General features: G+C 34.1%; 1 pseudogene; it reads right to left on the reverse strand.

The window, feature by feature from the left end:
* Positions 1-13,958: 13,958 nt before the first annotated feature.
* On the reverse strand, positions 13,959-27,134 carry LOC100726290 (vomeronasal type-2 receptor 26-like; annotated as a pseudogene).
* Between the last annotated feature and the right edge of the window lie 518 nt (positions 27,135-27,652).

The raw sequence follows: 27,652 nt of genomic DNA on the forward strand, positions 1-27,652 counted from the left end.
AGAGAATTTCTATAGAAAATATTCTACCATATGGGAGCTTTTTCACAAGAAGTACTAAGTGGCAATGGTTATCACTGCAAAGGAAAAGTAGATTCACATAATGTGTTGTGTCTTCAAATTCCCTCTGTTAGTATGATAAATCATTGGAGTATCTGTTTGGCATGTAAAAGTTAGACACAAAATACTCATACGTGGGATAGTTAAGATAATTAAGCTATTTTCTCTTAGTTCATTGAAAATAAAGTTTTGTGCTAATACTGTTGGGAAAAGAAATGAAGATAATATTTTACAATGTATTAATTATTGTAACTCCCCTACTAAACTGTTTGGAAATTGATTCATTGTTACTTTTATTTTATTTCCTTTAAAATAAAAAAAAGCCAAAAAAGTTGGACACAAAATATTTGGTGAGTCTTTTATTATAACATAGTCTGTGTTGGTAAAACAATCCAACAGTACAGCATAACTCTTAGTGCAAGGAGTTGCCCGCACCCAGGTTTACGTTGCATGGTGCCTAGGCATTTCTAAGATGAAACTCTTCCCACAAGTAGTAGTGTACTGTATTATATCACAATAATAAAAATCATGGTATACCTTGAGTAAATCACATTTGATGCATATTTTTTCCGAATTGTATTCTCACTTATTTTGCTCTTTAGAAATATATGTGGTGTTGTTCTTTTGTTATTTTTGCCTTTATTTATTACAAGATAATACAGCATTTCCTGTAGAAAAAAAAAAAACAAAAAATATAAACAAAAATGTCAAAGACTAGAGATTTAGATTAGTGGCATAAGCACCTGCCTGCCATGTACAGGGTTGTGAGTTTGGTCCCCGATACAACAAAAAAGAACCAAAAAGAAAAATCAAAGCCAGGAGAAGTGCTGTCAAATAAATATATGTTAATACATAGTCAAGAGAAAAAATTTTAAAATGCACTGTTTATTAATTCAGCCTTTTTCTGTGTAATAATTCCAAGGCAGATTATTGCATCCTAGAATTTAATTTACTATATGAAGAATAATAATGATATTATGTTTGCTTTGGTTACTGTGGCAGAAAATTAGATATTCAATTCTATTAAAAAGTACTATACTACGCTGCTTCACTCATGGTAGCCAAACACTAAAAGCGACATGAAGTACAGTAACATGTAAATGTATAAACCAAGTGGAGCATGTTATATAGTGGCACTGAATCCAAAATATGAAGGAGATGAGATTCTGGCATGTGTAAAGATATGCAAGAATTTTAAAGGCAATATGCTGAGGAAGTAAGAAAGTGTGTCATTTATGGTGAGCATGTCACTTGCATCAAAGCAATCACAACATCACAACTTATACTCGCAATAGAGGACTTCAAGAACTGCTTCAGAAACTGACAAGAATGAGGGATAAGTGCAGTTAGGGGGAGTGTTTTGAGGGATACTAACTGTAATGTGATTTTTACTGTAATTATTTTCAAATTTTAAACATTCATTCACCATATAGTTTCATTATACCATATTAACAGATGTATATATTATATAGATAGTTACATAGATGTAAATATATGCTATATGGGTGAGTATGTTCTGCAGATGCATATATAAGTGTGTATATATATATATAAAGCTTGTATTTATTACATATAAGATAAACACCTAAGATTTAGATGCATTTAGGTCTTGTATTACTTTGTTATTGCTTTGTTGCTATTTTGAAGTATTACAAAAAGTGTAAGAATTTAGAATTGTCACAGCATCTCTATCATCATAGGTCAATTTTTGCCTTTGGTCCTCAGTCTGCACAGTGTGTTATAATAAGTTAATGTATAGGGGGTGGATTAAAAATAGTTCGGAAGCCTGAGATGTCCAAATTTCACCTGTGCAGAGGAGTTTCATTTTGAGAGCTTCCCCTGCACTGTAGCTGTGTGCCATCTCATCCTGTGCTCCCACATCCTCCCCTAGGGGTACACATGTGGTTTGAACTGGAGAGGAGGGCTCTGGTGTTTCCTTATCCCCTTATAATGGCACCAGCCCAACCAGATGAGAGCCCCATGCGGATGAGCTAGTTAGGCTTTATAATATTCTCACAGTCCTATGTCCACATCAAGTTACACTGATGATACAAGCTTCAACATGTGAGCTAGATTGAAGAGGCTATACATTTAGAATTCCAAAAACTGTTAACTATGTAAATATCGTAACTACTGTAAACACTGGAGATAACTAATCAATGTATGAAGAAAGAAGTTTATTTGGGTTCACAGTTCTTGGTCTTGTTCCATGATTGGTTGTCCCTGTTCCTTACCACATATTAAGGTACTGAGGAAGCCACTGGCCAGAGAAACTCACAGAGTGGTGTCATACTGAGAACCAATGAGAAATAAGAACAGAAAAGAATAGGGCATAGTCATCGTTACTTATACAACACTAGGTACTGGGGCCGTTATATGAGGGACATTGAATTATCCTGACTGGTGTGATCCAGGGGTAGAGGAAAAATAAAACACTGTAGCCATGTCAGAGTGAGCACTCTTCTATCTTTCTCCAAAATGCTGCTACTTCTGTGCCCTGTGCTATCCTGCCTATTGCTTCCAACATTAACGCCAAGAGCTTGGAATTCCTCCCTCCCAGTTCTAACAAAGAGGACTGTGCCCAGCACTCATTTAAGATTTCTTTCACTGGCTTTTAAGCATTCTGGTTCATAGATAGAAGGACCCTTCTCCATTGAGTTTTAAATGCCAATTAATTTTCAGGTTGAGTTTGGTGCAAGCCAAAATCGCAGAAAAAAACAAGATCAGAAAGTGCTCCACAGTGCACTCACCTAGGAGAGAGAAGAGCAGTTAGGGAGCTTCAGGGGTTGAGAAGGAGACAGAGGTGAGAAGAGGAAGTGTTTGAGCTGTGCTCGCCCATCCGCCAAAACAAATGCAGTTGCTCCAATCACAACATCAAGAAAAACACACCTGCATAGTCACGCCCACAGGAAAGGAGGTGAATTTCCCTTCCTCCTTCTAAGGCAATGAGAAGCAGGCCCCTGGGACAGTCTGGTCTACTCAGCTTACACTTTTTGTGTAAGAGAGAACAGATTTTCAGAGGGGAGGCAACACAAGCAGCTTCACCCTTCCAGCAACGCAGGGCTGGAGGTCAGTTTGCCACCCGGGCTGTGAGACATTTCAGAACTAAGGGCTCAGGGCACTCTGGCCCAAATTCTGAGAACCAAGAAGAGTCTGTACTTTTGAGTATTTGTACTTGTGTGCGTTTCCTGGCTGTGTTTCATTTTGTGTTGTTTTCCTTTTTACTTTTTATCCAACTAGTTTTTAAGAGGAAGATGTTTGTACATTTAAATGGGAGAATAAGAATTAATTTAGTGTTTTATATTAGATAGTATTTTATTTGATTTTATCAGATTAACCCCTGTGAAATGATATGTATGGAAGATTTAAATACAAAGTTTGTGCCAGCAGTTTCATTACACACTGTAACAACTCATCTCAATTTATAAATGTATTTTCTTCTTCTTCGTCCTCTTCCTCATTCCTATATATACTCTCTCAAACGTACTTACTCCCTTCCCTCTAATCCAAATATAAAACTAATTTCATGAAAATCCAAGCTGTCTTTTTCTTTGATTTGTTGCATGTTTCCCTACCTTTACTTAACTATTTTCTTCCTTTATTTCTTACTTTCTCCTTCAGTCATTCTCTACATCCCAGCCCATTTGCTGCCTGTACAATCCCTTTGTTTTTCTGGGTCAAACAAAAACGTGTGAAATAGTCAAACAAATGCTAAATTTTGTGAAGGATGTTCCTTTGTAGATGCTACAGTCATCAATAGTTACTTTCTCCTTGCAACACAGATTTGGACTGAACCTATAATGTCTAATAGGTTAAAAGGTATGTGAACCCCAAAGCATGAACAAAGACAAGCTCAAATCATACACCAAGAAAAGAGATCTCTCCAGTGCTGGGAGGTCTCGCCCTAAATGACCTTCAGCCCTCAGCATAAAAACATTAGCAACATGAGAAAACAAAGCAACTAAATGCCTTCAAAAATTCTTAACTCTAAAAGCTGGACTAACAGACATTAAAAGGGCAGAATTTATTATGGCAAATAGTTCAAAGCCTAAATGAGTAAAATCAGAGATCAAAGCAGGAAAAAAAATCACAAGTTATTAACTCATACAAGCTGTAAACTATTAAACAATTTTAAATGTTCAATAAGCTTAAAAAAGGCAGAAACAAAAGGCTTATTGAATTTAACCAGATAATACAAGATATGTATCTCCATTTCAGTAAAGAATTATTATACAAAGAAGTCTGGCAGAAACCAGAATATCAAGAAGTAAGTTTAAAGTGGGAGGATGGTATGACCAATGTGAGGAAAGAGTTCTATACTTGAAGAAAAGGTGGGAATCATGGACCATGTATTCACTTATCACTAACAAAAAGACATTATGGAAGCCAGGAACAACAGCTTCTAGATGACACACAAAAATAACGTTAGAATTATAGGAGTAAAGAAAAAAATTAAATATGACTTGAAGATATAAAAAATATATTCAGAACAAGAGAATGAGAGACACTATGATAGCCATTGTTGACTTCCTTATTATCTGGTCTTGAAGACCTAAAATGCCTTCATCACCTGTTCTCATCAGTTGTATACTATGTTGCTTTGTATGAATTCATTGTATACAAAGATGTGGACAACTATTTGGAAGAAAACAAGAGACAATATGATAGACAGTGAAGATCTGTTTTCTTGCTTTGAAATCTGTGTCTCATACATTGTTTTCTTATGTTATGTTTTGTTCTATTTACTTTTACCTTCTTTAAAATAAAATTAAACAAATATTCAGATAATTGATAGCAGAAAAATTTCCAAAACTAGACAAAAATATTCTTTTTTCAATAAATAAGGCATATAGCCCCCCCAAAATAACAGCAAAAAACAGCCCCTCACCACTCACCAGTCATAGTTCCAAATATTCAGAACAAAGAGACAACGCTGAGTCAGCACTACTGACACTGCCTCCCTCCCATGCAGGCCCACACCTGAGCCAGGCAGGAGGCTGGGACCATGGCTCCCGCTCTCAGCTCATGCAGTCCTGCTCCTGGGCCTCCAAAGAATAGGGCGACAGAGGTGACAGCCAGTAGACTGACTTGATTGGAGACAGGAGCGATAGTCAGAAAGAGAGTACTGCTTTAGAGATAAAACCACAACCTAACACAGAGAGCAGATGAGAGACAGACTTAGGAGCTATGCATGAAGAGGAGAGCTAGGGAGGGTCTCCTGGGATACATAGAACTAATAAAGAATATAACCAAGTGGCAGGATGTGAATCTAATAGATATAAACCAGTAGCATGCTGTCCGCCAGCAATGACTTGAACTTCAGGAAAAAATTATGTGACAGAAAATTGACTTCTATAGTCCCAAATCCTGAAATATGAGTCTAGGCATTACAGCTGATCGTTCCACTCTTAGCTTGGCTATACAATGTTAGCACATGAGAAAGCTATATCTTTTATACACTATGCCATGGTGAAGGAATCTAAAACTTCATAAATAGAAGCAGAGTATCACAACAGAGATTGGGACAGAGGCAGAAATAAACAGCCCGAAAATGGTATCGCTGGTGAAGTTTACCTCAGGTGAAGGCACTGAGCAAGCTATTAGGAAATAGCAAAAATTGAAAACAACAGTTGACTAGGAGTTATGAGACTACTTCTAAAATTTTACTGATAAGTTTTTAAAGCTACCCAAAAATTATTAGAAAAGGAGTAGAAAGTTGAGAATGAGGTTAACAGAAACCCCAAATCCAAAGCACGAGAAGAATGTATTTTATTTCCATTATTCTAAACTATTGTGAGTTTTGGAGGAAGCACTTCTGCAGTTTGTACTTGTTTTCAACACTAACAATTTTTTTCAGCCTTTCTGAAAGTGGAACATATGACAAATAAAGGCAGGGTTAATTAATGAGCCTAAGGCATGAAAAAGACTAGATAAAGAGACCAGGTGTCAGAGATAAGAGCTAACTTGCAGTATCTGCTATAACATTTTTGTAGAAAAAGGCTTAACTGACTCACAGGTTATCAGCCTTCAAGAATAAGACAAGATATTTGATATCTCTCAGAGTATCTTTTTCTAAAATACTTTCAATGAAATTTATAATCTTATATTTCCATGCAGATATAGATTTCCAGTGACTATGAAAAAATGTATCCTTCATGTTATGCAGATGATATATATTTCGAGCTAAATATAAACATTCATAATGTTCAGTGGTATTAATTGGCAGTAGTGTCTATTTTTAACTCCCAGAGCCACCAATTGGAAACATTCTTTTCCCTTCCATTATAATTACAATAGTTAATGACGTCACTACTTGAATTATACTGGAATTCTGACACTGAAACAACACTGAGATAAAGGTCAACGGGAAGAACCAAGCACAGTTGCTCTAATCCAGGCTCAAGGAAAAATCCAGTCATCAGCACACATGTTCCCTCACACACAAATGTATACTTTCAACATGTTGATGCTATTTTCCTAAGAGAAAAAATGCAATAAATGTAATGCTTGATGGAACCTGTGATCTAAAATATAGAATGTGATGAAAATTTATTTGAATGCTCAAATTGTTGTTCATTGTTAGCTTAAGCACATTGAATTTCAGAATTTAACAAATGTTGTGATAGCATATTATAGCCACAAGAGGGCAATATAACTCCAGAAACAAAACTCAATTATAGGACAACATTATTGACTTAGCCTCCTGTCATTATTTCTGGTTTGTTCAAGTAAATGGCTCTTAAAATATTCACTGGGCGTATTATATAGTCAGTAAACATTTATTCACTCAATGAAAAAGTCCTCAGATTCAAAATTATGTGAAGGTGAAAACATCGGATCACGTAAGTTACTTGGGTCTTGAAGTTTAGATTTCTTAGTTCTTGCCCCCTCCCACTGATCTGCGCTGCAGCACAACAATGCATTGGGGGCGGGGCGTGTGCCCACCTCGCACTTGAGCCTCTGTTGAGCTGGTCGGGAAGGAGACATTGCTCTCCACTGCAGGGCTCCACAATCTGGGGTAATCTGCTCCCATGTTACTGGACAGAAAAAACACAGCTCCTCACTGAGGCCTGCCTTGGCTACCCTATTCAAATACTCATTTCCCAGCTTCTAAGTAGCTCCTACCTGTTTTTTCTGCTTTATTTTTTTCTCTATATCATTTACTACTTTTCAATATACTGTGTAGTTTATATAATTGCTTGATTTTTTTTTTTGTTTTTTTGTTTTTTCACCGGTGAGAAAATTTTTATTCTGAAGACAGATTATTGTCTCCTTTGTCACTACTATATATCCAGGATGTAGAATAGTAAGGCAAAAGCAATTATTAAATGAGCAATTCTCACCACCATGTGTATACTGGAGTGGATCAGAACCTGTTTCATAATTCTTTTCCCTGCCCCTAGCAGGCCAGCCACAGGTAAATGGTTCATTTTCTCTCTCTGTCTCTCTCTTTCTGTCTGTCTCTCCCTCTTTCTAATATAGGGGGACAGTTGCCATTTACCCTTCTTAGGAGTAACTTAAAAGTCACTTTTACCTTGGTAAACCATATAGCTACAGTGGCCAGGCCCTGTAGTCCCAGCACTGGGCTGAGGCTGAGACATGAGGATGGCTTGATCCCAAGTGCCGCAGGGTAGACTGCGTAATAAAGTGAGATCCTGCCCAAAATAAGAAGTGAAGAAAATAGGAGAAGGGAGAACAGGGAGGGGAAGAGGATGGGAAGGTAGAAGAGGAGAGAAGAGGAGAAGAGAGGAGAGGAGAGGAGAGGAGAGGAGAGGAGAGGAGAGGAGAGGAGAAGAGGAGAGGAAGGGAGAAGAGGAGAGGAGGGGAGGGGAGGGGAGGGGAGGTGGGGAGAGGAGAGGAGAGGAGAGGAGAGGAGGGGAGGGGAGAGGAGGGGAGAGGAGAGGAGAGGAGAGGAGGGGAGAGGAGAGGAGAGGAGGGGAGAGGAGAGGAGAGGAGAGGAGAAGAGAGGAGGGGAGAAGAGGAGAGGAGGGGAGGGGAGGGGAGGGGAGGTGGGGAGAGGAGAGGAGAGGAGAGGAGGGGAGGGGAGAGGAGGGGAGAGGAGAGGAGAGGAGAGGAGAGGAGAGGAGGGGAGGGGAGAGGAGGGGAGAGGAGAGGAGAGGAGAGGAGGGGAGAGGAGAGGAGAGGAGGGGAGAAGAGGAGAGGAGGGGAGGGGAGGGGAGGGGAGGTGGGGAGAGGAGAGGAGAGGAGAGGAGGGGAGGGGAGAGGAGGGGAGAGGAGAGGAGAGGAGAGGAGAGGAGAGGAGAGGAGAGGAGAGGAGAGGAGAGGAGAGGAGAAGAGGAGAGGAGGGGAGAAGAGGAGAGGAGGGGAGGGGAGGGGAGGGGAGGGGAGGTGGGGAGAGGAGAGGAGAGGAGGGGAGGGGAGGGGAGGGGAGAGGAGAGGAGAGGAGAGGAGAGGAGAGGAGAGGAGGGGAGAGGAGAGGAGAGGAGGGGAGAGGACAGGAGAGGAGAGGAGAGGAGAGGAGGGGAGAGGACAGGAGAGGAGGGGACAGGAGGGGAGAGGAGAGAATAAGGAAGGAAGAAAAAAGAAAAAAGGGAGAAAGAAATAGAAAAGGAAAGAAGGAAGGAAGGAAGGAAGAAAAAGAAAAGAAAAGAAAAGAGAGAGAGAGAGAGAGAGAGAGAGAAAGATAAAATCAATAAAGCAGAGTTGTTTTAAGAACTTGGAACACAATGAATGAAGGCTGAACAGTCTCATAGTCTGCCATTTACAAGCCAGATAACCAAAAATTGTGGGTATAATTCAGTTTGAGTTCAAAGGCCAGAATGTCTGATGGTATAGAGGCTGAGAAGGGAATGAAAAAAAAAAAAAAAAAATGATGTCCATATCCAAAGATATCAGTAAGACAGGAAAAAAACAAATTTCCTTTTCCTTCACCTCCTTTTCTATCACTACCGTCTAAAAATTGGATGACGTCTACCCACACTAGGCAAACCAATATGATTTACTGAGTTTATTCATTCAAATGTGAATCCCATATTGACTTGTCCACACAAGCACACCCGGATAGCAAAGTGACTCATATAATTAACTAATCAATTAATTAATCATTTTTGGCAGGGCCTTGCACATACGAGACAAGTGCTCTACCACTAAGCCACATCCCCAGCCCTACATTTAATTCTCATGCTGAGTTTGCACTTCTGTTCTGTAACGCCACCACTTACCTTCCCTGTTTTTGGGATATCATTAACACCCTGAAAAATCCCGCCTTCCTTTTTGCCTCACTTCTGGTATATTCTGAGAGACACATTTTTTAGCATTAAATCCAAACACAGTGGCACATGCTGATAGTGTCATCTACACAGGAAATAGACATAGGAGGATCATCATTTAATTTCAAGATTTTATGCAACATGGCAGGATAATTTCTCAATTAATAAAGTGTTTAAACTAGTTTATATTTCATTTGTCTAAATTTAAGGAATTTTTAATTTTGGTGTGATAGAACTTCAGTCTTCATAAAGACTTCAGGGCTCCACAACATCCGACCACTTCACACCCTCCTCTCTGTGTCTTCTTTCTTGCATGAAACAGTTATTAAAACCAAAAAATTGATATAAATTCATGATTTTCTATTTCTGCCATTCTTTGCATACTTATTAGTTGACATTCTTTTTATAAAGAAAATCTCCCTATTTCCTCTCTATGTTTGTAATATAGACTCATGAATTCAACTTTTCTTTCATGTTCTATAATCTATTCCGGGGCAGTACAACTTCAACTTTCACTTTCATTCCTGCTCCTGTTACATACTTCGACCTTTGAACAATGACTCTCTTTTTGTAATTTAAAAAAATTAAACAATAGATGAATCAGGCTTTTTGTACAACCCTCTGTCAGTCACAGAATCAGTCTCTTTCACAAAAACTCGCTTGTGTTTTAATGAGAAGTGGCACATACACCCAGTGTATAGACTGGTGTTCTGTTGCCATAAATATATCACTTTATTCTTTAGTCTTAAGAGCTTTGCAGGGGCTGGGGATTTAGCTCAGCGGCATAAGCGCCTGCCTCAAAAGCAGGCAGTCGTGAGTTCGATCCCTGGTACCGGTAAAAACGAAAAAGCCAAAAAAAAAAAAAAAAAAAAAGAGCTTTGCATATTAGTTATTTATCCATGGAACATATTGCAAATGTATCTTTCCTATTTTTACCTTTCTCTTTTTCAGTTCTTATGGTGTTGTTATACCTTGTAGCACTTGGAGGTTAAATTCCTGACAGTCATATTTGAGTTCTCCAAGAGGTTATATAATACGTAAACATATCTTTTTCTTATACTTATAATGTTATTCTATTTGTATCTAATAATTCTAAAAATTATTTTGATGTTTGACAAAATTACAGTGTTTTTCTAATTATTCTAATTTCATGTACTTAAAAGAAAATAAATATTTTTTTATCTTCTTAGGAAACACATATTCTTATGTACTTATATCATTTTTGAAATTTTCTTTATTCCATTGATATGCATGTATATTTTGATGCTATGACACTACTTTTTCCATGTTACTTAACATATAACTGAAATTAAAACTTATACACATTTGAGATGCACAATATGTCTTGGCACATATATAAATTGTGAAGTGATTCCCACAATCAAGCTAATTAACTTTACCTTACACTGATGCATTTTCTAGAGAGAATAAAGATTTATTCTTAATGAATTTTAACTGTGACTTATTATTAAATACAGTCAACAAGCTGCACGTGAGACTTTCATAACCGATTCATCTTAAAACTTCACCTTCAATACTGACCTCTCCCTTCTATCACACAACTACCCTTTCCATTCTGTTTCTCGGAGTTTGACCTCATATAGCATTTGCCTTTTTCAAATACTTTTAAAGAAACAGACATCAGTTTACTCATTATCCGCAAGAACAATTTTAATGATGTCACATTTTCTTACAGGGTGTTAATGTATTTCCTAGTATGTTTCCTATAGTATTAACTTTGGAATCAGCTGTTTTGTTCAAGGAAAATGAACAACTTGTGCTTGTTCCTTTTTTTATTAAAAAAATACAAAAGTGTTTAATTTCTCTTAACTTGTAGAGATTGACATTAACTAGGGATGCCATTCTATTACTAACAACTTGCGGTAGTGTGCTGAAGCTGGTCTCACACTGGTTTTTCATATATCTTGTTGTACTTTTACCTAGCTAACTGCTGTCTTTATTGTGGTATTATAAATGAAATCTTCCACTGTTTATTCTAACTGCTTATTTCCTGTATGCACATTGATTTGGAAGTTAATATTCTATTCCATTCTCTTGATAAATATTTTTTACTGCTTGCTTTAGTTTTATTACTAATTCATTGGGATTTTCCATGCATATTATGATGTAATGTGCCCACAGGATGTCTCTGGATCTTTCTTCCAGCTGTTATCCTTCCAGGTATTTGCTTTTTTCAAAAACTGCCTTGGCCTGTATTTCTACCACGGTGTTAAAAATGGAAAAAAAAAAAAAATGGAAACAATGAGATTTTTACCTTCATGACATTAGTGGTAAATTCTTTGTGTTTATACAGTAAGTTAGTGACTGTAGAAATAGCCAGGTCATATTTAATGCACATTTTTGTTAAGTACAAGCATTGATTTTTTTTTCAAGGGATTTGAATGCTGAAGACATTTATGGTGATAATCACATCATTTTCCCTTCAATAAAGAATATAAAACAATTTAAAAAATATTGATGATGAATACATTTTATAATTAAATTCCAAAGCAGAAGAGAGAATAAGAACAAAATATAGAAGAAATCATAGAAAAGGGCTTTCCCAAAGTAAGATAGATTATCCACGTTTTTAGGAAAACCAGAAAATCCTTGAAGGATATACAAGGGAATCTATTGATTTGTCATTGTTGAATCACAAAATTTCAAAGAAATAGAGAAGTAAAACTGACAGTATCATTATTAATCATACCACTGAAAGTTTACACAAAAAGAAATAATACTTTAATCTCGAAGAAACAAAGTTAAAAATATGACAGTCACTGAGATTTGGTAAAGATGTAGACTAATAAAAATAAATACACATAGCATTGAAAATTCAAATTGTTATACATATAAATTTAAAACATTTTAGTGTTACCCATAAAGGAATATTATATACCACAGAAAATTTTTATAATGTGTATTTCTAGAGAATATATGCATATATGTACTCTAAGATTTTTTATATTAGAATAAATATTGTTTACAAAAGGAAAATATGAAAATAGTTCAAAATTTGTCAAAATGAAAATTCGTTAATTGTTAATATATTGTTAAATATCGAAATGCAGCATACAGTGGTAAAAGCTATAAAATATAGGGATAGAATATGCAAACACATGTGTATGCCCTTATTAGTGGTTTTAAGAAATTGATGTGTCACCAAAGATTGAATGCAGTATAGTATATATAAAATTGAAACATGACAAAATTCAATTATATGCATAATTTTTTGAGAAGGAATACAAATTAAAAACAGGAAATTATTGAATCAAAATTTAGAATAAACTCTCCCATTAGAGAACTTCAAGGAATATAGTGTCCTTAAGAAAATATACATAGGAAAACTCACATATACTGGTATTTCTGAAGCAAGGTGGCCAAGCGGGTGTTACATAATGAAAATTCTCTCAAGAACTCGTGGATATTACTTACATGTCACACATTACAGACAATAAAGTAAATATAGATGCATTTTAGAAGACTGTTCTAGGGTGGGGCATTATCACTTAGCCATGCAATGATTGCTGCATGTATGGCTAACGACAATGCATTCCAATTTGTGAACGTTTGCTTAGAAATATACATTTGATGAATAGTCGCTTCAACATGTGGATAAGCTCCTGTCAGAAGACTGAATTTCTGCCAGTTATTTGCATGTTTCTGAAACATTCTTTCTGTCAACTTCATACATTTTTAGTGCTTATGTATCCAAGGGAGAAGCAAATATCATATATAATTCTTTATATTTTCATACAAAAATAAGTTGCAGTTTATTAGCAATGAATGTGTAGACACAAAAATATAATTTCATTTTTAATTACTTATATCTATGGAAATTACAAGTTGTAATCTATGCAATGCAAGTAAACTGAAGATTTGGAAAAATGGGTAAATATGCAACAATTATGAATTGATTCACAACACAGTAATGAATTTTACTCATGAATTTTCTTTAAACTGTTTCTCATGGATTTCATTTAAATTGATCTGTCTAATGCAATATATATCAAGATCCCTGCATGAATGCTGAATAGAGGCAATGTTATACTAACAAAAAGGTATCTGCTTTTAGATAAAACAATTTTGAAACACATAAAACTCAGAGTAATCAGTCTACCTGATTTTAAAATGTCACATAGCTACCATATCCAAGACACGGCATACACAGAGAGATAGACATATATCAGTGCGACAGAACAGAGAACTCACAGATATGCATAGAAAACTTTTGACAGAAGTAATTTAGTGGAGGAAAGCTTCACCAAATAGTTGTCTTCCCAAGTTTGGTGGATATACATAACTTTTTGAAAAACTGATTTCCATTTAAACAAAAAGAAAGTGATAAGAGTTTGACAGAGGAGAATCATATTTTTGATCATCCATGACATTTTGAAATAAATCATTTTATTGAGTCTTAATATAATACATTGCTAGACTTGTTACATGCTGTAAAATTTTAAGAAAAGTTCTGATTGAAAGATGTGTTTAGCAGACATCGGAAAATCAGTCAGTCAGCACTGGTATTGAACATTTGACTCTTTTTTGTTGACTGTAACTAGCTCCCTCTCACCAAGACAGGGACATTTGTGTGAAGAACAATTGTCCTCATTTAATTATATATATATATTATTGTTCATTTCATATTAATGACATCACTTGAACTTTGATTCATCTTTTGGTGCAAGTAACTGGTTCAAGTGAGTTTTTCCTTGAAGTGTTATCTGATCTCAGAAGAATGACATAACACTTGGGAAGAAATATACAACCCAATAATCCAGCACTGGAAGACAGAATTGCAAAAATTTCCAGAGCCACGATGGGTTTTCCTTTAGTGCTCAGGTAGGAAGGAAGGTATAAAAGAAATCCACACACTACAGAACACCAGCATGCTAAACATGATCGTTTTGGCCTGATTGAATCTGTCTGGCAGTCTCCTGGCCAGAAAAGCAAGAACTAAGCTCAGAAATGCCAGAAATCCTAAATAACCTAGAACACAGTAGAAGGCAACAGTTGACCCCTCAGTACACTGAAGTATGATTTGGTCAAACTCTGATTGTGTGTCAGTGTCTGGAAAGGGAGGAGAGGTTATCAGCCAGACTGTGCAGATGCACACTTGAATGAGTGAGCAACTGCAGACTACAGCATTTGAAAATCGAGTCACCATCCACATTTGTATTGAGTTTCCTGGTTTGATAGATTTGAAAGCCACAACCACAATGAAAGTCTTTGCTAAAATAGCAGACACAGCTATAGAAAATACAACTCCAAAGAATGTTTGTCTCATAATGCAAGTAAATGGACTGGGCAGACCAATAAACATCAGGGAGCAAAAGAAGCAGAGGATTTGAGGAGAATATAACTGAGGGTCCTGTTGTTTGCTCTCACGATGGGTGTATCTAGGTATCTGATAAAAAGTCCTAAAATCAGAGCAGTGAGGACAGATAAACTAATGGCTGTAAAAGCCAAAGCAGCTCTCAGAGTATCATCATGGGATAAAAATATCATAACTTTGGGAGACACTAATTCCTCTGCATATTTGGATACTGGTCTGCAGGACACTTCACACACTGAATTCAAATCTGAAAGAGAATGGACTTAATTGTGTTAGATCAGGACATTCTCAACAGTATAAAAACAGTGTTTCATTCCTAGAACAAATATATATATATATATATATATATATATATATATATATTTCATTATATATATGTTATATATATATGAATAGATAAGTTGAACATATATAATCAAAACTTTGATTCCTGACACCAAAAAATAAATAATAAAAAATCAAAGCAATGTATCTTGAACTGTGTTTGAATTATAAAGAAAACAATTCAAGTTATATTCACTGGATTATAATACTGAAAAAGTATTTAAAAGATAAATTAATAATTTCTTAAATTATTAAATTAATAATATTTAAAAAGAAATACATTTTATAGGACAATGTGTTTCCTTATGATAAAATGTATTTATTTGGGTCATTCTACAAAAATTTTACTGAAATTTTAATCAGAATTTTATTAAAATATAAAATAATTTTGAACTTATCATTTAATGTATTTTTATAGTTTTATTTATTCAAGAACTCAATTTTTCACATAATTTCTTGAAAGAAGTAATTTATACAAATATTTTGAAGAAATGTCAAAACAAAACACATAAAATTTACACTTTCCCCTTTAAGCTTTGACATCATTCATGGTGAGACATTTGTATAGGAGCTGTTGTTATATCTAAAAAATAATTACATATTATGCTGAGAGTATATTCCCCAAAATTTTCATAGTAAGATTTAAAAAATGTTCCAGTATTTTATATGTTGCTAATCTACTTGCAGAGAAGTGATATAAATCATAGGAATAATGAATTCTTTGTGATCATTATCAAACATTAATAAAATTAGCCATTACGTACACCATTACCTCATGTCTTGCGTATCCATTCTAACATACGTGTATTGTTCAGCTTTCCCAACACTAGGACTAAATACCTAATATATACAAGTTATTTTGGTTCATATTGTCAGAGGTTTCAACCCATGATTGTCTGACTCCAAGACAGCATGTTATAGCATAGGGAGCAGCATGGAGCAAACATGCTCACTTCATAGTTGCATTCAAACAAAACAGAGCAACCATAGAAATGAGGAGGGTATCAAGGGACGAGATTTAATACTCAAGGGCTCATCTCCATAACTCACCAGAGACTCTCGGAATTGTAGTTTACTAATCTAGGTGGCTCTCAACTTGAGAAGACTGAATGCAGATTAATTAGTACTTTCCAACTCTTGTCAATTTCACACTCAAGCATATCTCTTAACCATATTTAATCTTCATAATTCTACCTACAAGGATACAATAATACTGGATACAATCCAAAATGTAGTAATCTTATTCCCCAATATATCTATGTTTCTTAAAGATTCAAATTTTCAAGGCAAACTCTTAGCTGTAAATCATAGAAAATTCAAAGCCGAAGTTAAATAGTCACAATATACAACTGTAAATGATAAACATTGCTGTTCCTAAAAGAAAAAAAATAAGGAGGCAGAAAAAGAGGACATCACGGCAAAACTGAAACCCACCAGATCAACCAGTAAGTACTCTGACTCATGTTTATTATCCATGTAACATAGTGACTAGGCATTAGTTCCCCAGTGCTTCACATGAGGATAGGATCCCTCCCTGATGGCCTGGCCCAGTAGTGGAAAACCTATAGCATGTGTGATGCACCAAGCTGTTTGTTGTCACTGAGACTCTAAAAGGTTTCCCATTATTGGTGAAGCCTCTTGCAGCTAACGTGGTGTTTGAACTGGAATCACTCATGCCCAGTGATTTTTTTCATCAGGTATCAACGTTCTTGGCCTCTTCAACTTTTATGGCCTTCCTGCTATTTTAAATTCATTCACACACTTCATGCAACCACCTGCTAGGGACAGAGTGCTTGATTTTGTAAGTTGTCTGTCGAAGAGTAGTTTGCCTAGCAACTTTTGCACCCTTGAGGCCTATAAAACCTGCTAAGTATGTTGACAGCTGGAGGCACAGGCAGGCCTTCTTCAGATATGGCTATAGTGGCTTCTGAATCCAGGCTCTAAATGAGCAAAGTGAAATGAATGTCAGGAAACCAATTTTGTAAGCGGCCTTTATTGAGCAGGAGTTGCAAGGGCTCTCTTCAGAAATGAAAATTTGATATTTTTGTACTCTGGAGCAGGCAGGGATAGAGTTTTCATGATTCCTAAGATACTTCAAGTTATCATTCTTCCTATTGCAGTACAAATTACTTGTTTTTTTTTTCTTTCTAATGCACATTAGCATTATATGATCTTACATCCATTTTAGAAAAGTGTTACACATATAAAACATATGTTGATCATTTTGATTCTTATAATCCCTATTTTTCCTATCTCTCCTCCCTCTGATCATCTTCTCTAAATGAAATATTCTACCTCCGTGTTTACTATCTCTCCTTTAGTTTACTCATATTTTATTTCTCATATGAGAAACCTTGCAATATTTAATTTACTGTGTATGAATTATGTCATATAACATTGTTGAATGTCATCCATTTTTCTGCAAATGGCATCATTTCTTTGTTGTTTATGATTGACTTTAGATCATGTGTATGCACCCTATTTTCTTTGTACAGATATACATTGATGGGCATTTAGGCTTTCCCCAGAGTTTAGATATTGAGAATTGGGCTGGTAGAAACACAGATATTAATGTATCACTATAGAAAAGTGTCTTTAACTTTTTGGGGATATACTCAAGAATACCTGGGCTAAATGAAATTGCTGTTTTTTTTTTTTGTTTTTTTTTTTTGTTGTTGTTGTTTTTTTTTCAGAAATCTCTAGAGAAAGTTCCATAGTGGTTGTAGTGTTTCATGTTCCCACTAACACTCTAGAGCAGTTGCCTTTTATGTACACTTTCACAGGCATTCATTGTTTTTGTTTTCTTCATACTCATTCTAACTGGGTTCAGATGGAAACTCAGTTATTCGTACTTTTTTTTTTTCCTTTCTGCAATGGCTGTAAGATGATAAAACTTTTTTTCAAATTCTAACAATACATTTGTTCTTTTTTGAGAAGAGTCTATTCTGATGAATTTGCCAATTTGTTGATCAGGCCATTCATTTCCAGGCATTACTTTTATTTAGTTCTTGATGTATTTCAATTAGTTTTCTAGCAGAAGAGTAGCTCATAAAATTAACTTCCGCACTCTAATGAATGTCTTTTAATATTAAAGTGGCTAACTTTGCCATATGGAAGCTTTTTAATTTGATGTAATTCCATTTTTGATACTATTTTCTGAATTCTGTTCAGGAAGTCTTTGCCTGCATATAATGTCTTCAAATATTTCCCATGTTACCTTCCAGTGGTTTCAAACTGTCTAATTTTGTATCTATCTTAGATCCATTTTTATTTTGGTGTTACTACAGATTGAATTATATGCACCCACTAATTTCATTAGGACTAACACCTCCATTGGCTTCAACTTTACACACAGTTATTTTTGGACAAAAGTTTACAATTTTCAACTGTTCTGCTTTTCACTCATGATTCTCATTTATAAATCTATCTAAGAGCATCCAGTAGTTCCCAAGTGGCAGCGTGGATGTTTTCCAGCCTTGATATGTCTCTGTTAGGTCAATTAGTTTATAGTTCATAAATTCAAATTTCAGGTTTTCCCCATACCTGGACTTCCATTCTCAACTGAATAAATAAAAATGGCAAATAAATACATGAAGAAATCTTCAACATCACTGGTCATTCGAGAAATGCAAATTAAAACAACACTGTGATTTCATCTCACTCTAGAAAGAATAGCTGCCATCAGAAATCAACCAGTAACAAATGCACCATTTAGCAAGGACTGGTAATTAAAGATGTCAAGCTTGGCTGTTTAAATTCTGTCATTGATAATTTTCTGTTTATTGTTACTTCTTTCAAGTGGAGAGTTTTGCAATAGGGGATGGAGCTAAAATTGAAAAATAACTCTCAGAATTTTAGGAAGCAAGACATAGAAATAGAAATAAAGCATTATTTCAATAGCTTTCTTTTCCTCTAATTATATGTTAGAACAAGTTACTTTTATAGGATTATCTTTATACAGGAATTAACATGTACCGTATGTGGATATATATACATATATACTTTTCAGGATTGCTATGTCAGACAACACTTTGACCAGTTTAAGAAAACTTAAACTATATAAAACAGCCTTTCTAAACATATGATAGAAAAGTAGAAAAAATAGTAGGAGGAAAAATGGAAATTTCATAAACATGTGAAACGTAACATGTTGCTCACAGAAAATGAAAAGAAATATAAAGAATATTAGAAATAAATCTATCTTAAAAGGTAAATGTAAAGACAGCATGAAACTTAAGCAATAACACAAAAGCATTTTGAAAAAATAAATTTTCAAAAAGAAACACATTAACAATAAGAGAAAATCTCCTTTGAATGCTATACTTCTAGGAACGAGATAAAGTTAGTAGAACAAAACAAGTATCAGACCAGAAATACATGATGTGAACATTGGAAAACAATAATAAATAAAATTGAGATGATTTTAAAAAGTTAAATAATAAGCTATTAAACATAAAATTTTGAAGAAATAGAGAAGATTAAAATTAAAAAAAACTGAAAGAAAAAAGTAAAAAGAAGAAAAAAGGATTAAGATGTGTGTACATATATTAACTCCCCGATATGAATGTAACCATTATATGCTGCAAACAGATAATAAAAGGTTACACAAATATAAAAACATAATATCTAATAAAAACAAAAATACAATGAATTATAAAAGACTTCTATGAACAACTAAGTCACCAAAAGTACAAAATCTGAACACATCAATAACAGCTGAAGCAATAGGAACAAAACTCAAAAGTCTCCTAACAAAGAAAAACCCAGAACCAAATGGCTTCATGAGTGAATTCTACAAATACTTATAACATAATGATTGCTAATATTTCTCAAACTTTTCCAAAATACTTGAACTGAAGAGAAAATTCCCAAATACATTTTATAAAGTCAGTGTTATGTCTAAGAGCCACAACCCAGAAACAGTTTAACTATCACTTAGTAAATGGATAGATTTTTTGGAAAATGTATCAAACAGGAATAATATTCAGTCTCAAAAAAGAAGAAAATCCTAGGATTTGTAACATAATTTTGAACTCAGAAAAGCAGAGAGTACCATGGAAGCCAGCAGGGACTGAGTGTGGGCAGAAACGGGGAGATGTTAGTCAAAGAGAAGAAACTTGCTGTTATAAGATTAATCAGTGTCGGAAACCTAATTAACAGCCTGGGGGCTAAAATTTTAGAATTATGTATTATATATCCACTAAGAAGGAAATCACACAAGTAACTGATGAGCTATGGATGTGCTAATTAGCTTCATTTTGATAATTTTTATAATGTTTACATACACAATTGTCAGCCAAAATTCTCAGGGTTTATTTTCCTAGAGCACCTTCAAATTGTGAAAACATGTATTTTGGATACTGTCAGATAAATGTCTATAGAAGCCTTTCTTAATACTTCAAATCCTAAATATGTTGTTTACTGTAGTTATATAGTTTAATTAAATAAAACATTATTAGTAAAAACTTAGAAGGTGCCAGGCATTGTGATGACATCTTAGAAGAAGAACATAGCCAAGGACACTGGACACCTGTAGGCTACAGTAAAATGGTACCAGTAGGAGATGCAGGCTCATCTCTCTGAGAAGGGTTGCATAAGGCAGCCAATGAGCATCAAGGAGAACTTAATGAGGCTCTTGGATTGACTACTCTAAACCTCATAGCGAAGGACAATTGTGGTTTTTAGGAAATTGCTGGCTTTCAGTAAACAACTACTACATGGGTTGTAAAGAAAATAAGCAAATCACTGAGGCCACGAACTCGATAAGGGCACATCACAGGAGTACATTGCATAAAACTATGTTGGTTGCAACATAAGGAATATGGAATATGTAACGTTTTGTCAAATGTATCTCATATACCCAGAAAAAAGTGAAAAGTACAAGCTAACTTTTCTCAATAATGTACAAGTTAAATGGTGTCTAAAAAAAGAAAGTTAATACAGCATAATTAAACATACTTTAACATTTTGATGTTAGAGCAACTTATTTTGTTCATATATGAAACAATATTAAAATGATATGGCCATCATACAAGATTTAGAAAATATTCATCAAATTTGCAAAACATTAAAGTTTAAATTCTTAGAGAATTTGGCATATAAAACTTTCATCACTTAGTAAATGGTATTAAAAATTAACAAATTGTGTCTAGAAGCAAAACTCATTAAAATTGTAAAGTTCTAAATTTTTCACTGTAAGGTTGTGAACAAGTTCATGTTCCAGTTATGGTCAATAGTATTCAGTTTAGAAGAGGGCCTTGTTAGTCTAACAAGGCAAAAAAAAGAATATTATAGATCAATAAAACTAGAAATAAATAAATGTTATACTTTCAACTTATCTAATTATGCAGATAGAAGAGCTGCAAGTTTCTACATAAAAATTTTGAGCTGCAAGACATTGTAAAATAAAAATTATATTTCTAATAAAATATAAATTAAATTTAAAATTGAAACATAAATTGGAATGAATCCATTCAAATTAACTGTAAATACATGTTATTAATATCAACAATGTAGAAATTAAATTGAAAAGAAAATTTATAAACTTAAGAAATTCTAGGAATTCATAGTTTAAACCTGCACAATAGGAAACTGACCAGTGGAGCAAAATAAAGAATCAAAAAGAGTTTTATATACAAATACCTATTTAAACATGATAATACAGAGGGCTAGAAAAATATTTCTTCCATAAATTTTGTTAGGTTAACTGGTTTTACACACTGTAGAAAAATCATCTTGCTCCCTTCATTTTACAACACACATACAAGTTAGTTCCAAACGCATTGCTTTCTAATTAAAAATAGTAATGAAATGTTTAGAAGGAAGCTAAGAAGCTATAGAATAATCTTCACTACTTTGATGTAAGCAGACTTGTCACAGGACAGAAAACATAAACTATAAAATGGAAAAATAATAAGATATATTATTTTGAAATTAAGTACTTTTCTTAACCAAAAGAGAAAATGAGAAGTCAGATCACAGAGAAGATATTCTCAATACAAATAACTAAAAGTATACAATAAAGCATTATTTAAACTTTTATAAATGAAAACCATGGAAAATATATAAAATTGAGTAAAAGACCCAAATGAAAAATGGACATACCAAAAAGTATTCTGTATTTAATAAATAAATGACTGACTAGTCATCTCTATCTAGAGTAAAATGCCAAACCACAAAATAAATGAGAATGAAGTATTTTCATGCCAATCCACTTTCATGCACTGATAAAAATTATATTCATAACAAGTGTAAAGCAGGTTATTAAATTTTTAAGAAAATTAAGTGGCTATCTACTCATGCTTGCCTATTTAAGCATAAATATGAGTTATCTCTAGGAGAATACACAACAAACTTAATTTAGTGGTCTCTAAGAAAATCAACTCCATTTTGCTAATAGGATAACTAGAATGTACAGCGTAGGTCTTCAGTAATATAAAAAAAAGATAGTTTGGGGTGCACCACTAAATTTTTTAAAGCTACAAAAGCTAAAGACATGAGGCATTGAAATGATTAAGAATACCTGTAACAAAAGAACAATCCTTAAATAAAATAAAATGAACTGCAATATTTATGCTAATCTTTTCATTGCCATAGTAAAAGTGGTGACATTTCTCAAAATAATTAGGAAGTAATTTGAATTACTAACTTTTCTAATTCTTTAGGAAATTTAACATCAAATTATTTTGAAGACAAAAAATGGGAGAAAAACGTTTGTCTTAGTAAAAGACTGTAGATAGAGCAACACATTAACTCCGTGGAAAGAGAACAAGGAAACGTAGTGACATTAATTATTCCACACTAGAAAATTTAGACAGTTTCCCACTAATTTAAAGATAATTCTTTAAAAACATGAGTCACAAACCAGAAAAGACAATGCATGGCCTTTTGCTAGGAATACTGAATAATGATTTTGGTTACCTGCCACGGATGAGGAGTGACATAGGCACCTTTGTCAGTGATTCTTCTTCCACTCTGAGTTCTTTGTGAAGAGCCCGAGCAATGACATTCACAGCAGCATAAGCATTGTAACTCTGGGGTGAAGTACTCATATCCCAAAACATGCAGAATCCAAGTTTTCAACTACCATTTTGTTCCTATTGACTCAGTGTCTTGATTGCATTTGATTCAATTATGGACATTCAAATAACATAGACAACACATCCTGGATAAATATATCATGAGGACATTTTGTAGGCTGAACACTTCTAAGAAAATCTTTAAAACCAAGAATCTATTCTGTGTGGAAAGAAAAAGATAATCCTCCTCCAAAATATGTGTAACTTAGACTGTTCAAACTTAGACTCCTCCAAAATATGTGTAACTTAGACTGTGTGCAATGTAGTTATATCCCAATCAAAAGTTGTGACCCAGATATTACCAAATGGAGTATAGCAATAGATGTTATATACAAATCTTAGAAGACAGTATGTGTCACAAAATGCAATGCTGATGTGTGTAGCTGTGAATCTTTCAGAAAAGATTGTCTGCTAGGTGAATCTTTAGCAGAAAACTCTGGAACTTTTTCTGTAAATGCAACACAGAGTCCATTGCTGTTCATCTCTTCTGTCATGTCTTGGAGAAACATTTTTCTCCTGATGTCATCTGGAACCACAAGCCAACCCAGACCCAGCAAAAATGCAACAATAGTTGAATGAGGCCCTGATAGAGAGCTGCAGTGTTCACAGGAAACTAGAAAATAGACTGGAGCTGGACACTGTCTCTGAGACTGCAATCAAACGGACCGTAGCTGATCTAAATAGAAAGCATAGTTACTGCATACACTGAATCAGGATATTTGTTCACTAATGATTTAATTTACCCCCTCTCTTACATGTACTGTAATGAAACAACTGAATAAATGACTAATAAATACTAGCTTATTACATAACATCAATCACGTGAATTTTATTGCCTATATTATATACACATGTCTTTATAGTTTTAAAAAACAGACCCAAAATAGAACCACAAAATATAGTCATCTTCCTGACCTATTAAAAAATGTCAAAACGATAATCTTCAAAGAGGCTCAACAAATCCTCCCAACTAACTAGGTGAATAAATGGATGATTTAGACATTTAGAGAGCAAGATAGAAGATACACAAAAACTTAAATAAACACGAATATATACTTTAGGAAAACCATGAATATATACTTTAGGAAAAAGGAAAAAGGATAAAACAAACCTCAATATTTAAATAGGTTTTTAATATTTGAAACAAGATAATATTTTAAAATTTGTGTTTGTCAAAACTAGATGAGGAGTGTATGCTGTTCATCATTTTAATCTATCTTTATATTTCTTAAATTCTCTAAAAAGTTAGAGACCAATGTTTTACCAGTGGATAATTTTTTACAAATCATTGTTGCATATTAAGTGTACAAACTAAAGCGTTTTACTGTGACATTTTCATATCTGCACATGCTCACATTGATCATCCTACCCTCCTCTACCCTATTTGTTCCTCCCATTTCTCTTTTATTTTCCTTGGTTCTCTTCTTTTAACTTTTACATTACGAATTTGAAGCTATAAATGTTTGAGGCCCACATGATAAAAAAAAAGAATTACCTTCTTCAATGTTCTTTGAACATTAGTATTTGTTCAAAAGTCAAAAATAAGAACTGTTTTCATTCCAAAAACAGAATAAAATTATTTCTCACCATGATACAAAGAATAAGGTTAAAATACAGTCAGGAAGAAATAAAATTAATTCATGAATATAAAAAGTTACACGAGAAAATTTAACATGACAAAAATTTTTAAAAAATTATTTCAGTTATAGAAAAGTGGAAGTAAACAGATTCTCAGCTGTTGCTAGGCTTATATTTCTAAATAATAGTTTTTACGTATTTTAGGTCTTAAAATATAAACACATTTGACTCATAAATACCACCACTAGAAAAATATTTAAAAGAGATTGCCATAGATTAATAAATTTTGTAAATAAGATCTTCTAGTGAAACATTCTTTGTAACAGAAAAGAATTGAAAACAAATGTCTGATTATAGTAAGTCAGTTAAATACTTTTTGTAGAAAGAAATGTCATGTTGCAATTTAAAATGATATTAAAGAAAAAAGTTGATTTCACAGGCATGGGGGTGGGGGAACAAGATCCTGTAAGGACGTGATTCCAGCCTAGAAACCAGCGCCATGTGTGGACCACTGCCAGAGTGAGGACAGCCACATGCAAGCCTCTCCATGAGTCAGCGCCATTAGTGGACTGCGTGGGAGAGAATAAGGTCTCACCAAGAGGTAATACCCTCCTGGAAATCATAATATTTTCATTGTGTTTTTGGGTTGAGTTTTATTGTTTTTTTTTTGTTTTATTTGATTATACTAAATCTGATAGTGTGAGCAGCTATTTAAAAGATAGCAATACATATTATAATAGCCATTTTGGATTTACTATTAGCTTATTTTGAAGTTCTTTATTGCATTCATTGTTTTGTTTTATTGTTTCTACTCAATCTGTTCTGTTCAATTTTTACGATGTCTGAAGGTATCTGCAGCTATTTTGAAGACAACAAAGGTGTTACAGTAACTATTGCAGATTTTGTAAGGTTTTAAAGTCGTATGTCACTTATAATGGCTTATTTTGATTGGTTTTATTCAGTTTTATTTTCCTTGGTTTTATCCTCTTTAAAATAAAAGACTTAACTAATAAAACTTCAAATTATTTTTATAGATTAAAAAGAGTGAAAACAAGTGACTAGAATGTCAATATCCTTATAAATTTATCATGTTTTATAATTACCTAGAAAGACAGTAGACTGAATGCTACCAAAAATAAATAGTGTAAAAATTCTAAGAGTGAGATTATAATTATTTCAGGTCTATAATTTTTTCTCCACTTCAAATGTTTTCAAATGGAGATTCCATTGTAGAAATACAATTTTATGTTGTCTAAATCATATCAGAGAAAAAAGACAGTTGAATCATAAGCCAAGATGTCACAGTCTTTTCAATGAACGTAAACTGAATTTCACTAGGCATTGATTACTCTATTTTTGTATTTAAGCCCAAATGCCAGAATTTTCAGTCTACCTGTGGAACACTATAGAGACTTAATACCCGGGAAATCTGGGTTGATGTTCCTGTGGAGATGCCTCCTATCACAGCCACCAGCTTGTCCCTCTTCTTAGGCCTGCAGTTGTAATTAGGAACCGGAGGACTCTCTCCTGGAAGCAGAGACAGAGAACTCTGCACGGCCTTCATCTCAATGTAGTCAACGTTGAAGAGGTAGAATCCCAGGGACATGTTGAATAGCAAATTCAAGTTCTTATTGATCTCATTCACAGCAAAAACCACAGCCAGCAGCTGCTGATAATGCTTAGTAAGTTCCCTAAAATACAGTGTGAAAAGGCAGTTTTCTAAAATTTTAATTCTACAAAAGACAAGAGCCATGCAAAGGATGTCTACAATAATCTAAGAAATAAAGAGAAATGTTACATTAAAAATGTTGAGAGAGGGCCTGGGATTTAGCTCAGTGGTACAGTGCCTGCTTGGCATGAGTGAGCTCCTAAGTTCAATTCCCAGTACCAAAAAAAAAAAAAAAAAAAAAAAGTTGAGAAATTTGGTTACTACACTCAGACTTACAGTCAAATTTGTTATTTTTGGCATTTTGATGTGCAACATAGCTTGCTTCTGAGAAATTAAGATCATAAATGAAGTAAATGGAAAATGACAAAAATAAAAGTTTAGAATTGTATATATTCTTGCCTTGAATATCAGGTTACATTTCAGTAAAATAGTATTATGTTATAATATACAAGAAAAAACCCAAAAGAGATGCTAAATAAATGTGTTAAAATAGCAAAAATAAAAGTAGTTTCAATACAACATCTTGTATTTTTGAACAACAAAAAAATACTTTTTTTCTGTAGGTTGCTTTGCAAGTCCTCTCCTTATGCACTTTAGGGCAGTCATACACTTATGCATTATTATAACCTGGTATGTGTGAAGTCTAACACATGTACATAATGTGGCCTAGAATATGTATCTTGAAATCCAAATGTGTTTCTCATGTCACCATCAGTCACTCTCAGCAAGAAGAGTGTGCCTATAAAATCCCCATCTTGATAGTAGCCAGGAGAACCAGGTGCATTTAATGAAAAAATAGAACTTTGTTCCTGGTATATAAAGAGAAAAGCAACAAGCAGGGGAAAAGTGTTAGATAATTTCATTTAACAGATGACTAGCTAGTCTAATAGATATAACCAGAAAAATATAATATATTGAAAATCCTGTTACGTACTAATCTTTCCCAATAACAGACTATTTTCAAGCATGGTCCTCTCCAGGGAATGTGTGGTGTTTATAAAGCCCTAGATTTAATCTGTCCTGAATGTATTAGTTTGTAAACTTTCCTTTGTTTTCAAGAAATAGTTGTTGTTCACCTGCTCAATGTTCTATTCTCTTTCCCTACATAGAGTTTGTATAAGTCTCCAAGGAGTTAAAATTCTCTGTTGTTACACCTCAGGACCTGATTCTACTAAGAAAACCATTTCAAGGAAAACAAACTCCAAATCATGGAAAATTCCTAGGGACTTTGTATTTTCCTTGGGTTCTGAGCTAGTTATCCCAAGCCAAAGACTGTAGTTTACAATGTTGTCTTTAAACTGTCATGAACCAAGAAGCTTCACCTGAGAAATGTCTTTATTATTGTTAAGCACTTAGTGATGTAGGAAGCCACAGATATTAG

This window comes from Cavia porcellus, unplaced genomic scaffold (genome assembly GCF_034190915.1).
Source record: "Cavia porcellus strain 051 isolate PalLab524CR breed Dunkin Hartley unplaced genomic scaffold, mCavPor4.1 scaffold_27, whole genome shotgun sequence".
Classification (NCBI taxonomy): domain Eukaryota; kingdom Metazoa; phylum Chordata; class Mammalia; order Rodentia; family Caviidae; genus Cavia; species Cavia porcellus.